Source organism: Nyctereutes procyonoides, unplaced genomic scaffold (assembly GCF_905146905.1).
Source record: "Nyctereutes procyonoides isolate TBG_1078 unplaced genomic scaffold, NYPRO_anot_genome, whole genome shotgun sequence".
NCBI lineage: Eukaryota > Metazoa > Chordata > Mammalia > Carnivora > Canidae > Nyctereutes > Nyctereutes procyonoides.
The window spans coordinates 60,622,164-60,637,029 of record NW_026575049.1 but is presented as its reverse complement, the minus strand read 5'-3'; the positions used below and the strand labels follow the sequence as shown (position 1 = coordinate 60,637,029).

At 32.4% G+C, this 14,866-nt stretch overlaps 1 long non-coding RNA gene across 1 annotated transcript in view; it reads left to right on the top strand.

The window, feature by feature from the left end:
• The window catches only part of LOC129511745 (uncharacterized), a 56,057-nt gene extending 43,415 nt beyond the window's left edge, over nt 1-12,642 (top strand). The window contains exon 4 of the long non-coding RNA XR_008664897.1: nt 12,571-12,642. This is a non-coding gene — a long non-coding RNA (uncharacterized LOC129511745). The remainder of the gene's footprint in view (nt 1-12,570) is intronic.
• Nucleotides 12,643-14,866: the final 2,224 nt, after the last annotated feature.

The following is a 14,866-nucleotide window of genomic DNA, read 5'->3' as shown; positions in this document are numbered from 1 at the left end:
GCTCATATTTCTATCGAAGTTATAATGTTTATTTTATTCATTGGTAAGAGTTTTTTTAAATACTGAGGATAGTAACTCTTCCTTTATATTTGATGAAAATAAGTTTCTACCAGCTTACTTTTTTGTTACTTAATATTTAGGTATTTTTGATATAGTGTTTCTGCCTTTTTGAACCTGTGGAAACCACTCCCCTACTCCACAGTAGTTAAGTACTCTCCTAGCTTTTCTTCTTACGTTATGTGGCAATCAATATCAGGTTTAATTTTTCAGTATACATAGAATTTATTTTAATATATGTATTTTTGCCAATATCCATTTTTTTCTAATGCCATTTATTGAATGAGCAAATCTTCACTTATTATTCTGTGATGTTTCCCTTTTCATTAGCCAAATTCTTTATTTATTTATTTATTTGTTTGTTTGTTTGTTTTTTCAAATTCTTATTTTAACTAGGATCAGTTTTATAGCTATTTATTTGATTCTATTGATTATCTGCTAATTTTGGCACAATGAAAACATTACCTTAAAATCTTCTAGGGCAAGTGTCAGATTTCTCTCTTCCAGAACATTCTTAGTGATTCTTTCTTGATTCTTTTTCTAATTGTGAAATAAAATATTTTTATTAGTTTGTAAAACTATATATCCATTGAGACTCAAATAAATTATTCCTTAAATATATTAGATTGGCATCTTTGCAATATTCAGATTATTCAGCTAGGATGATGATGAACAAATCTCTTTTTATCTGTCAGATTTTCCCCCTCCTACAACAACTACCACCACAATTATTTATTGATTGTTCATTATATGGCAGCCACTAAGAGCAGCAGTGAAAAAGCAGTACCCTGCTCTTAGCAGTCTTTTATCCTGCTGGGGGGGTAGAGATTATGTTTTTATAATCATATAATAGATACTGTAAAGAAAAGCAAAATAAGTGTCTAAAAGGTGATTATGGGGAAAATAATTTTATTCAAGTATTGTTTCTGATGCACACATATATATACATATATATATATACACACACACATACATGTAAACATATTTGTCTGTGGAAAAAATTGTTTTTGAAAAGAATTCTTACCATCTCTTCCAATTGGTTATTGGTATTATGGAGAGGGAAGGGATCTTCCTATGTGTATCTTTTATCTTGCCATTTTCTTACATAATAAATTTTCATTTGCTTTTATTGGTTTTTCTATATCACAAAGATGCCATCTATGAATAACAAAAACAGAGTTTTGTGTTCTCCCATTGATTACACCTCTAATTCCTGTTTTTAATCCTTTTGCATTGCCTATAATGTTCAGAAAGCATATGTAATAATAGCAGCAGGGATCAAGAATTTTTTTTCTAATTAAATTTTTTGATGATCTTTCTCGGTACTCACAAAGATTATATTTGCTGTCAGTTTCAGATAGATATTCATATTTGTGTTAAAGCTATATGTACTCTCTTCTGCTTTAATACCAGTTGCCTTCCTAAGAAACATTATGATTTTGTAAATTCAGTTATTAAAACAATTATTTCAATAGAAAGTAGTTATTGGTTAAACAATTTTCAAATTTACATTTATGTTTTCTACCCTGAATGATTATTAATAATAGCTATATAATTATAAATATATACTTATAAAATATTATCATCAACAAGAAAACCCTGTTTGGGTTACATTTGTCTTTTGTTCTGGTGAAATCGTTTTCCTGTTGTTTCTTACACATCTCCTCACCTTTATCATCTTTACTCACCACTGCTTCAGGAACAGTCTATAGCCATTAAAAATTAGCTATTGGGAGAACAGGTCTTATCTTCCTCTTCCTCTCTGCCTCCCTCTTTTCTTTTTTCCCTTTCTCCCTGCTTTCCTTCCTCCCAGTCTCCTCTCTCCTTGTCTTACTTAATTCCTCACACAGTATTGTTTTTCTCTGATTGCTGGTTTAATTCCTGATCATATGACAGTAATGTCTTGAGAGTTTGAAAAAATATCATTTGTAAAGTTTGTCTGATTTAAAAATCTTTCTCAGAGTTTATCCATAATGGTTTCTCATCTTTTCTTTCTTTTCTTTTTTCTTTTCTTTTCTTTTCTTTTTCTTTTTTTTACATCTTTTCTATGCAATTGGCCTTTCTCTTCTACTTCTTATTTAGCTTAGTTTCCCATAAAATCTTCCGGGTGGTAGTGCAGTGTGGTGTCTAAGAGAAGGGACTCTGATGCCAGATTTCCTTTCTGGTCCCCGGATCTGCCACATCCAGCTATTTCACCTCAGGTGAATTACTTAACATCTCAATGTCTGAGTTTCCTTATGTGTGAACTACCCCACTCATCATATACTTTTATCTGAGAATTGAATGGTTTAATAGATTTAAAGTCTTAGCACATGGTCTGGCACTAGATAAGCACTCAAAATATGTTAGCTATTATTCTCTATTTCTAAGATCCCTACATTTATTGGAGATCATTATGAATAGTGCTTTCATACTTAAGAGACCTGTTATTTGGAAACATCCTTTTTATCATATGTGTAATTTTTATCCTCATTTTTACAATAAATTTATCCAAAGTTAAATATTGTATGTTACATATTTTGATTTTGTGTGTCTCCCCCAGTCTAAAATGAGTAACCTCCTCATCTTATTAATAACTTAGAAATTTACAGTATAGAAATTAGGTAATTTGTTGATTTCTGCAATGTATTATTTTGCCTTTTTCTGGCTTTCACTAGCTTATCATTGAGTCAGAAGATATGAATTTATAGTTTTACTATTTTAATGCAATGGTCATTGTTATTTTTGAAGTTATGTTCAATTAAAATACTGATTCCAAATCCACCTTAGTTATTTAGAGTGTTTTATGTGTTGGGGGAGGGAAGAGATTTCATTGGGCAATCGCAGTGGTTAACTCGGTTATTTCTAATTGGTTGTCTTGAGGCCCAAGACTGTATACCTCATTATTTAAGTGTTTCGGCAATTCTTGAGATTTTCTGTCTGAGTTACTATGCTTTAAAGTATTTTGTATATGCAACAAAGAATATATATTCTTTGGTGTTTGCAATACACATCAATATGATGAAATAGGTGATTTATTAATTATATAATCCAAATCATCTATTTCATTGTACTTTCTGTATGTGCTTACTTGAATCATCAAAGGCTGACAGAGATATATTAATCTCTCCCACAAATATTGAGTTTCTGTCATCTTATCTTTGAATTTCTAATAAGTTTGTGCTCTACATTTTTAAGTTACGCTATTAGGCCTTACAGAGCCATTACTGTTATATATTCATTTTGGATTATATTCAGTGGTGTACTAGTAAATGTTTAACAACCAAGTCTCCGTGGGAAGGGAGGGGAGAGGAGGTCTGATCTGAAACATTTGCCAAATTCTAAGTTACCATAGCCAATTTCAAGTTCTGTAAGTGACATCACTGAATGTGAAGTTGAGAAGAGTAGCATATAACTGATTCTTCTGAATTGACCTTCAATTCAACACTGAATATATTTTCTTAACACAAAATAATCCTCATTCTCCTGATTTTTTCTATAATTTTATATTTCTGATATGAATACTACCACTTAAAATTTCTAGTTTGGGGCGCCTGGGTGGCTCAGTTGGTTAAGCATCTGTCTTTGGCTTAGGTCATGATCCCAGGGTCCTGGGATCCAGCCCTGCCCTGCATCTGACTCCCTGCTCAGTGGGGAGTCTGCTTCTTCCTCTCCAACAGCCTCCCCCCCTGCTTATGCCTCTCTCTCACACAAATAAATACATAAAACCTTTAAAAATTTTTTAAAAATAAAATTTCTAGTTTGCTTAGTATATCTTTACCCAGTAATGTTTTTCTACTTTCTAATTACTGGGACATCTTTTAGAAGTAGGTAGTATATATCACAGTCTTTTACTGGTGTCAGAGATGTTTTGAGTTTTATCCATTTACATTTATTATGATAATTAGGATGTTTGATGTTCTTCCTGTAGTTTTTAATATTTAATATTTTTTAATTTAATAAATATTTTTCCTTTTCTTTATTTTATACAAATGAGATGTCTTATTTATTTTACTATGAGAATTATGTTTTATTTTCATTTTATCTTTTCTAATAATATTGTTTTACCTTGATGTTTGTTCAATTGAATGTTAATTTTTAAATAACACTGAACTATATTTTCTTATTCTTTTTTTTTAAAGACTATTTATTTATTTATTCATGAAAGCACAGAGAGAGGCAGAGACACAGGCAGAAGGAGAAGCAGGCTCTACGCAGGGAGCCCAATGTGGGACTCGATCCCAGGACTCCAGGATCACGCCCTGAACCAAAAGCAGATGCTCAACTGCTGAGCCACGCAGGCATACCTGAACTATATTTTCTTTCTTTTTTTTTTGATAATAATCATTCAGTTTATTAATTGAATTGTCCGTTTTTAACGGACAGAGGACCTGAAAAGACATTTTTCCAAAGACACACACAGAGGGCCAACAGGCACATGAAAAGATAGTCATTGTCACTAATCACTAGGGAAATGTGAATCAAAACCACAATGAGATGATTTCCTCACAACTATTAAAATGGCTATAATCAAAAAGATAAAAAATAATAAGTATTGGCAAAGATGTAGAGAAAAGGGAACCCTATGCACTGCTGATAGAAATGTAATCTGGTACAGCCACTATGGAAAACTGTATGGAGGTTCCTCAAAAATTAAAAAATAGAGCTATCATACGATCCAACAATTCCACTTCAGGGTATTTATCCAAAGGAAATGAAAACACTAACCCAAAAACTGTACTCCATGTTTGTTGCAGCATTATTCACAATAGCCAAGACATGTAAGTAAACTAAGTGTCCATCAATGGATGAATGATAAAGGAAATGTGGTATGTATGTACATATATATATATATATATACACGACATATACAAACATACACACGCCACATACACACACACACATCCCACACACACAGTGGAATATTATTCAGCCATAAAAAAGGAAATCTTGCCATTTACAACACTGTAGATAAGTCTTGAGGGCATTACCCTCAGTAAAATAAGTCATACAAAAACAAATACCATACTATTTGGCACCTGCCTTCGGCTCAGGGCGTGATCCTGGAGACCTGGGATCAAGTCCCATATCGGGCTCACTGCATGGAGCCTGCTTCTCCCTCTGCCTGTGTCTCTGCCTCTCTCTCTTTCTCTCTGTCTCTCATGAATAAATAAATAAAATCTTTTTAAAAAAATGTATAGCATGGTGACTATCATTAATAATATATATCTGAAAATTGCTGAGAGTAAATCTTGTGAGAGTTCTCATCACAAGAAAAAAAAAGGAACTGACAAATGTTTATGCTTATTATGGTGATCACTTCACAATATATACCAAAATGGAATTATTATGTGATACACCTAAAATTAACAATGTTATATGCCAATTATATTACAATAAAATTTTTTTAAATTTGAAACAAATATATTATATGCCCAAGGTCACACAGCTAAAAAGTGGTAGAGCCAGAATTTAAAACCAACCTAGCTTCAGAGTCCAAGCGCTTAACCACTTCACTAAAATGCTATCAAAGTCACTGACTCCATTAGGCTTCTATCCCTCAACTACCCCACAGGACATGTAAAATATAATCCATAGTAATTAATTCATTCAACACTGACATAACTCATTTGCCTTATTTTTGTTACTTGAACACAACCTTGTTCCCATCTCAGAGCCTTTATAATTTCCTAAAACACTCTTCCTCTAGATCTGCCTTACCACCATTATGAACTATATTTTCTATGTAGCAAAATCAAAAATAAGACCATCTCACTATTTCCAAACTATTTAATCAATATTTTAATTACATCTATTATAAAGAGCATGCAGTTGGATTTTTACACACAATTTAAGTATTACATCTTGCCCCAGATTAATTACTTCATTCCACATTTATTATGATTGCTGCTTTTGTCTATTTATTTTGTTGGTTGCCTTTATAATTTATATTGTTTCTTTTTTATTTTTTATCTTATTTATTCTAATAATTTGTGAGTTCTTTTTTCTATTTTTATTCTGATAGTTGTTTTTTGCTAAATGTATGAGCAGTTATATTCTCTATTCAACTAAGTTAATCAATATCAACTTCTGATTTCATGACTTAAGAAATTAACTAAGTCTAAACTTAAATTTCCCCTAATAAACCAAAAAAAATAGACAAAACATATGAAGTCACTGTTTCCAGACACTGACTAATGAGCAGAGTAGGACTGTGATCAGAGGAAGATAAACAAATGAGTTTGGCCCCAATATTGTCCCAGCTTTCTGCCTGAAGCCAATTCCCAGTTGGGTACAGGGGAAGAGATCCCTACCAGCACCCAGAGGTCTCGTTGACTTGAGGAGACAGATTGGTATTCAGGAAGATGAGGTTAGCTAAAATGTGGGAAGAAAAGAACTAGAAAGAAGGGAACCATGCAACAAAAAAGAGGGAGATTCCCAGCATGGCTTGGGGTCCCTTTAAGTCCTTGGCTGCAAACTAATCTACACATGCACACTATGAGGCCAGGCAAAAGATGACTGAGAAACATACACCTGATACATAATCCAGCAGTTACGCTCTAACCTTAGATAGGAATTGCCTCAAATATCCATCAGTAGAGGAATGGATGAACAAATCGTGGTCTGTCTGTGCAATAGAGTACAATTCAGAAATAATTAAGAACACATTACTGATGGATGCAATAACAGGGGTGGATTTTAAAAACATATACTTAGCAAAAGAAGCCAGATAAAAGAGTACATGCTATATGATTCCTGATCCCATTTATAAGGAACTGTAGAAAAGACACCTAATTTCTAACGACAGGAAGTCAGCCAATGGTTGATCGCACTAGAGATATGAGATTGACTGGGAAAGGGCAAAAGGAACATATTTTAGTTAAAGAGATATTTATCTTAATGGTGTGGTAGTTACACAGGTATTCAAATTTCTCAATTCTCGGAAAAATTTACACTTAAAATGGACACACTTTATTGTATTCATCAATTGACTAAGACAAAATTAGACTCCCCCTTTAAGCTTTCGGCAAATTTCATTGAACATTCTATCCTTTCTTCCTCAATGCAGACAATACCGTTTGTAAAGCCTCTCCCCTGCTTTAACTCTCTTCTTCACCCACATCTGTGAAAATTACCTAGAAATCCTCCCCTAGAAAGTCATGAAACTGATTTCATGTTGTGCCTTTGTTTATTTAAAACTAGCAGTCATTTAACAACTCCGATGTCAAATACTATTTAGAGTTAACTATAACTTGTATTGATTTATCTGGCTGTTGATTGTTCTTTGAAGTCCAAATCCATATTATTATTTCACTTTTAAGTTCTATTAGTTCAACTCTTCAGTTACCACAATCATTATTTTTTAGTTTAGTAATTCTGTTTTTAATTCCTAAGCACTTGTGTTGTTTTGCCTTTCTTGTTCATATCAGTATATAGTTGCTTTCTGTTTGTGATAAATCACTGAATCTTTCTGGGGATACAAATTTAACTAATTTAAAATTGTCTTCTATTTCCTACATTACATCTGTTTTCTTAGGATATTTTCTCTCTCATGATTCAGACTCTTAATTCTAGTGTTTCTTGTTTTTTTAATTTATTTTATTTTTATTTTTCCCAAAGTACAGTTGTTCTTGCTTGTCTATTTTGTTGATGTTTATAAATAAGTATCCAAAGTGCTAAAGTGATCACTACTGGCAATAGCAGTGACTTCCTCAACAAAACTAAATATTTACTCTTGCAGACTCGTGAATACAAAATTTCATTAAAAGCTCCCAAGACATGATATATATGTGAGGAAAGATGCATCAGGATGCTTGCCTTTGGTTTTAGACCTTCCTTGTTGAGGCAGCAGAAGTAGGTTACCACATGGGATACTCTCTTTGTTTTGAGATGCAGTCTTGACGTTAGCTTAGATTAAAGCCTAGATTCCTCAGGAAAGGGATATATGCTGTTGTTTAAAATGGAAAATCAGCATATTCATTAAAACAAATATTGTAGAAGCGTATTTTCCAAAAATACTAAAACAGGTGTACAAGGATGTATGTTTAGGAATGTTTCTTACACGATTATTTTACTAATGACTATATTGGAATATATGTATTCCATATCTTTTTTATCCATTCACCTATGGGTGGATGCTTGCATTGCTTCCATATCTTGACTATTGTAACTAATGCTGCAATAAACATAGGGTGTATATATCTTCCCATTAGTGTTTTCATTTGCTTTGGGTAAATCTCAGTAGTGGAGTTACCGGATCATATGGTATTTCTATTTTTAATTTTTTGAGAAACTCATACTGTTTTCCACAGTGGATGCATCAATTTACATTCCCATCAGCAGTGCGCTAGGGTTCTTTTTTCTTCCCTTCCTTGCCAACACTTGTTATTTCTTGTCTTTTTGATTCTAGACATTCTGAAAAGTGTGAGTTGATACCTCATCGTGGTTTTGATTTGCATTTCCCGGACGATTAATGATACGGAGCATCTTATCATTTGTCTGTTTGGCATCTGTATGTCTTCTTTGAAAAAAAGTCTCTTAAAATCTTCTGCCCATTTTTAATCAGATTATTATATATATATTTCTTGGTGTTGAGTTGTATGTATAAGCGCTTTATATTTTTTTGGATATTAGCTCCTTATTGGATATATCACTTGCAAATATCTTCTCCCACTCAGTAGGTTGCTTTTTCGTTTCATTGATGGTTTCCTTCACTGTGCAAAAGCTTTTTATTTTGGTGTAATCTCAATAGTTTAAAGGAATAATGTCCATTATAAAGTTTCAGGTAAAAAAAAAAAACTTGCAAAGCAGTATCTTAAAACAGAATTTTGTAAAAATAATATAAAAAATAACTATCTACTTTATGTGTAAAACATACTACATTCAGATAATGATATAATTTTACATATTTTACATATACATACATATATACATCTAGATACATGCTATGTGTATGCATGGATTTGCATGTGTGTTTGTATATATATATGCATGTTCTTACATTTTGGCTAACTTTATACAGTTCTGAAAATAATATAAACCAAACCATTTTTTTGTGATTACATCTTTTGGTGACAGAGTGTTCAAATGGGGAATTTGTGACTATAGTTACATACACTTTCATATTGTTTTATGTATTTTTCTCAATGAGAATGTCTTTTGATAATTAAATAAATGATTTTAAAAGATCAAAGCAATATCTTGAGACGCTACCAATAACTTGAGGAAATTAGTACAATTTTACCAATTCTCTCTTAGTATTTTTGTTCTTTTGATTTTAAACATAGGTTAATGTTAATTGATATATTTTACATTGTATTTTTTCTCTCAAAAGTATTTCTGACTTCTGCATTATTCTGTTATGTTAATATGTTAATGCATATTGGTTACAGTATTGACTTTAGGATTCAGAATCATAACATCTAAAAACTATTATCCAATATCCTATTTCCCCTTTTTTGACTTTGTAATCTTGATTTATCTTTCAGTTTTCTGGAATAGGTCTCCAATAAGTCTTTAATGTTTTTTCAAGAAGAAATGGATGCTAAAATTATCCTCCTATACATATCAGAGAATGACTTTTTTATTCACATATTAATAAAAACTTGACATGTTCACATTTTATTCATAAATGTGATTTTTGTAGACTTTTATTACATGGTCTCATGTTGTTCGCTGATGTGAAGAAGTATCAGGCCAGACTTGTGTTTACCTGTAGGTAACTTGTTTTTTTCTATTTGATGTCTGCAGGTGTTTTTAAGTTCCATTTCAAACTTTAATTACGATGTTTTTCCTTTTTAAAATCTCAGACATTGTTATATTTTTCCTAGTCTCTCTTAAAAATACTATTTTCCACATTTGTGTTATCTTTTTTCCCATAAACTTCTCTCATAGTTTTTATTTCTTTATTATTTTGGAAGAACTTTTAAAGTTTGTCCTCTTCATCCCTACACACTAATTCAGTTTTTTCTTTATTTTCCACAATACCGACTTTACTTTTACTATTGTTAATTTTAGTTTATGTATCTTTTCTTACATTGCCCATCTTATGTTGTAACTAACATGTTTTCTTTACCACTCAGCATGATTTTTGTATGACCCTTTGTTTGCCTAATTGACATGAATCACGTATTTTTGCATACTCTTTGAATGCCAAATACTATTCTAACATTTTCTACTGATTCTGAATTGAAAGTAATATTGGCACACTCAGTATTTTTCTAGCAAGTTGTTATGTATGGCTTGCTTGGGCACCACTTATACTTAGTATCACTAAGTATATATTTGAAGTATCATTAAGATTCTATTCTCAATTCAGTTCTGCTCAGCAGATTTTAAGTACATCTCTTCTGGATTGAGTTAAGATTATCTCCAGCATTTACTGCATGATTCACTGACACTGAACCAGTTAAGTTCAAACAACCTACAATTATGAGCATGTCCCACCAACAACCATCCTATCACTGTTTCCTTCCACAGCATTATAGTCATTGTGGTTATGTCTGAAAGATGAAGTACATTTCCATTAGCATCTCCATATTTCCTAACGTTTTATTTTCTGAGAATTTCAATGTCTGAATGAAAGGAAGAATGTAAAGATGGAAGAAAAGAAACAGTAATTTAAGTGTGTTAAAATAAAATATCTATTGTCTTAGTAAGCTTAGTTTGCGTAACAAATACCATAAATTGGGTGGCTTAAACAATAAATAGTTATTTCTCACAGTTGTGAAGACTAGAGTACCAGTATGGTAGCATTCTAGTGAGAACCTTCTTCTGGCTTGTAGATGGCCAGCTTCTCACTCTGTCTTCATATGGCTGAGAAAGAGATTACTTCTCTCATGTCTCTTCCTATAAAGGCATTAATCCTATTTATTATAGTTCCATTTCAATGACCTCATTACAATTACTCCCAAAGGCCCCCTCCTACTAATACCACCACATCAGGGATTAAGGTTCCGAGACATGAATTTGGGGGCAGGGCACAAACATTTAGTACATAACATACATACAGCAAAGTTTTCCTGGGGCAAGGATAGGAAGCATCTCGCTTCAAAGACAGGTGATGGTGGAGAGAGAAAGTATTTCTCTTCTTTCACTCCAATAGGGTCTCTTGTTTTAGCAACATATACATAACCATTCATTGTACCATTTTATTCAATTACATAGATTTTGTAGATCATGTGATATTTTTCCAATTTTTAGCAGTAACTTTGTTGTCATTTACTGAAGTTTTTGTGAAATTTTCACCTTCTTGTGGACCTTCATGGATACTTTGTTGGGATTTAGGGAGAGGTTGCATTAGGAACATCTAGTCAGACTCTACTTCTTGTCCATATCAATTATTCTGAGCAATCCTTCAAGGCAGAGAGATTTAAAAAGAATGAAATCAATAAAAACCTTTTTCCTTCTCTGTCCAAAATGACATAACGAAGTAATTTTCATGAGCTTTATCTCACACAGTGAAAATCTACAAAACAAGGCTTTGAATATATAAGCTTCAAAGTATGAAATTATATTGTTAGAGTTTTCTAGTCTTTTTTTCAAACTTTAAGAAAATACTTATGTGAAACTGCCTACTTCTAATATATATGTTTGAATTGAAACAAAAAATCTGTCAATACATGTCTACTGGATGGTATATATTTGAAAATTAAATATATAATTACATTTATAACTAAAAATTCTAAATAAAATTTAAGACATGGAAAATATTATTTGAGATACTTTGCTGTAAAATTCTATTATATTTGCAAATGATAACTAATTCGAATACCCCAAGTAAATAATTTAAATACTCCAAATGAAGGTGTTACTGAAAGAAGATAAGATTTAACTATATATGATTTTGACTAACTAACTATTTTTCCTCATAAATGGGCTTTGTATTTTATGTAAGGGACCACTATGCAAGTATGACAGACAACACAGAATTTTGCATGGCAACTATGAAAGAAAAATCATGCTTATTTATGATATGTATGAATGCAATATGCTAAGAACTTTGGTCTTTCAGTTCCTGGTTTTATCCATCTTGTATTATCCAACATCACTGAATTCTATTTCCTTAATGATACATTAATAATAACAATTATGTATTGGATTATATTGATAAATAAATGAGATAGTAAGTGCCCTATAAATGGAAAATCCCCATACAGATATGCACTAAAATCCTAGCCATGCAGGAAGAGTTAGGCACATGATTGGTACCTGTATTGGCAATGTCATTTTCAAAAATGAAGGACAATCTATATAGAAATAATTGTATATATATTTATTATGGGCCATTGCAACTGTTGATAGTTCTTAAACTGCTCAAGTGGTGCTTAATGCTCAGTTAGTAAACCAAGTAAGCCCAGTTTCTGGCTTAAATGGACTGTGAATGAAGGTATAAAGAATGGTTTCACTTACACATTTAAATAATTGCAGGACTTCAGTTGGATGGGAAATATTTTGGCCTCATTAATAAAGACTGGTTCGGATTGCATTATGAAAGAATTCTTGAATCACTAGTTTAATTTCATTTATTCCCAGGCACATTTTCCATGGTCTGCTGAGGAGTAATCATACTCCAGAAAGCTTTTAAAAAAGAAGACTAAGAAATAGATAGAAGAGGATTGGGGTGAGTTGGGCAGCTCCTTGCCTCTTAAGCCCTCTAATCTTTGAAACTGTGAGCATTTGACCATCTATAGGCTAGGTCTTGCTGCAGACTGTGGAAACACCTGCTGTGTTTAGGGCTAATTAGGTCCCCTGGGCTAGTCCATCAGACGCTGAGTTTCAGATCAGAATGGCTGCTAGTTCTGCTCTGGACCAGGACCCCATATCCAGAATCTGGGTCTTCACCTTCTTTTGTGGATGGTAACTGCCTCTTACCCACCTCCAATCTGAATGTCTGCTCAACCCTCTTCTAGCTGAAACACCTGATGCTTGTTGAGCATCTGCCAGTGTGTCCTCCTAGTACCATAGGCTGCTGAATCAGGGTCATATGCAGTTTTAAAAGAGTGAGGTTATGTCATCAGACTATTTTGAAGAAAATTATTCTAGCTTACCGAGTTTTCTTGTTTATATATGAGACATGTAAATATTTTTATATATGAATCTGTGCCGATAGCATTCTAAAACACTGCTTAACAATGTAACAAACAGACGGTTAGGCTAGTACCTAGTTCATCTACCTATTACTAAAATGACAAATTTTTGTCTAATTACTAAAAATTGCTTTATGTGTAATGAAGCTTCAGCAACAAGTATTCTGTGTATAGGTATACATATGAGTATATGTCGTTATGTTTATTTATGTATACTGATGTATTCTTTTTTGGTTGTATAATGGAAAGAATGTGGAAGCTGCAATAACCTTGCCTTGAATATAAATAACAGCTCTGACACCATCTAGCAGTTTTACTTTGGGCCCACCATAGACTCAATTTTCTCATCCTTAAAATAAGCGGAATGTTATTTACCTCTAGGGATAGTTGTGAAGATTGAAGGAGACAATGCATGGCTCCTAGCATAGTGGCTGCCTCACAAATGGTGTTCAATACATGCAAATTGTGATCCTTTTCATGGCAAATAAAAAATGATCCACGCATGGACAGGGCTTGAGGGAAGTTAATGTAAGAAGACTCATTTCTTGTGACAAAACTGTTTCCAGTATTAATCAAAGGTATCAAATTTAGACCATGAAGATATATGGGGAAAAAAAGGTATGGGGAAATCATTGCACAGAAATCCATTGCGTTTCTATCCACTAATAATGAAGCAATAGAAAGAGAAATTAAGAAAGCAATCCCACTTATAATTACACGAAAAATAATAAAATACCTAGGAATAAGCTTAACCAAGGAGGTGAAAGACTTGTACTCTGTAAACTATAAAACATTGTCGAAATGGGAAACATTCCACACATGAGAAAATGTTCCCTTGTGGATTGGAAGAACAAATATTATTAAAATGTCCATATTACCCAAAGCAATCTAATGCAATTTAATGCAATCCCTATCAAAATACCAACAGCATTTTTCACTAGAACTAGAAAACTGTTTGTTCTAGAATTAGCACAAATAATCCTAAAATTTGTGGGGAACCACAAAAGATCCTGAATAGCCAAAACAATCTTGAAAAAGAAGAACAAAGCTGGAGTTATCACAATTCTAGACTTCTAGTTATACTACAAAGCTGTCGTAATCCAAACAGTATATTAACACAAAAATAGACAAATAGATCAATAGAATAGGATAGAAAGCCCAAAAACAAATCCATAATTATGTTGTCAATTAATCTTTGGCAAAAGAGGCAAGAATATACAATGGAAAAAAGTCTCTTCAACAAATGGCCTTGGGAAAACTGGACAGCTACATGCAAAAGGATGAAACTGGACCACTTTCTTATACCATACACAAAAATAAACTCAAAATGAATTAAAGACCTAAATGTAAAAAAATAAAAAAATAAATAAAAAATAAATAAAGACCTAAATGTGAGACCTAAAACCATAAAAATCCTAGAAGAGACCACAGGCAGTAATTTCTCTGACATCTGCCATAGCAACATTTTTCTAGATATGTCTCTTGAGGCAAGGAAAATAAAAGCACAAATAAACTGTTGGGACTACATCAAAATAAAAATACTCTACACAGTGGAGGAAACAATCAATAAAACTAAAAGACAACCTACTAAATGGGAGAAAATATTTGCAAATGACACATCCAATAAGGAGTTAGTATCCAAAATACATAAAGAATTTATACAACTCAACACCAAAAAAAAAAAAAATCTAATTAAAGATGGGCAGAAGACATGAACAGACATTTCTCCAAAGAAGACATAC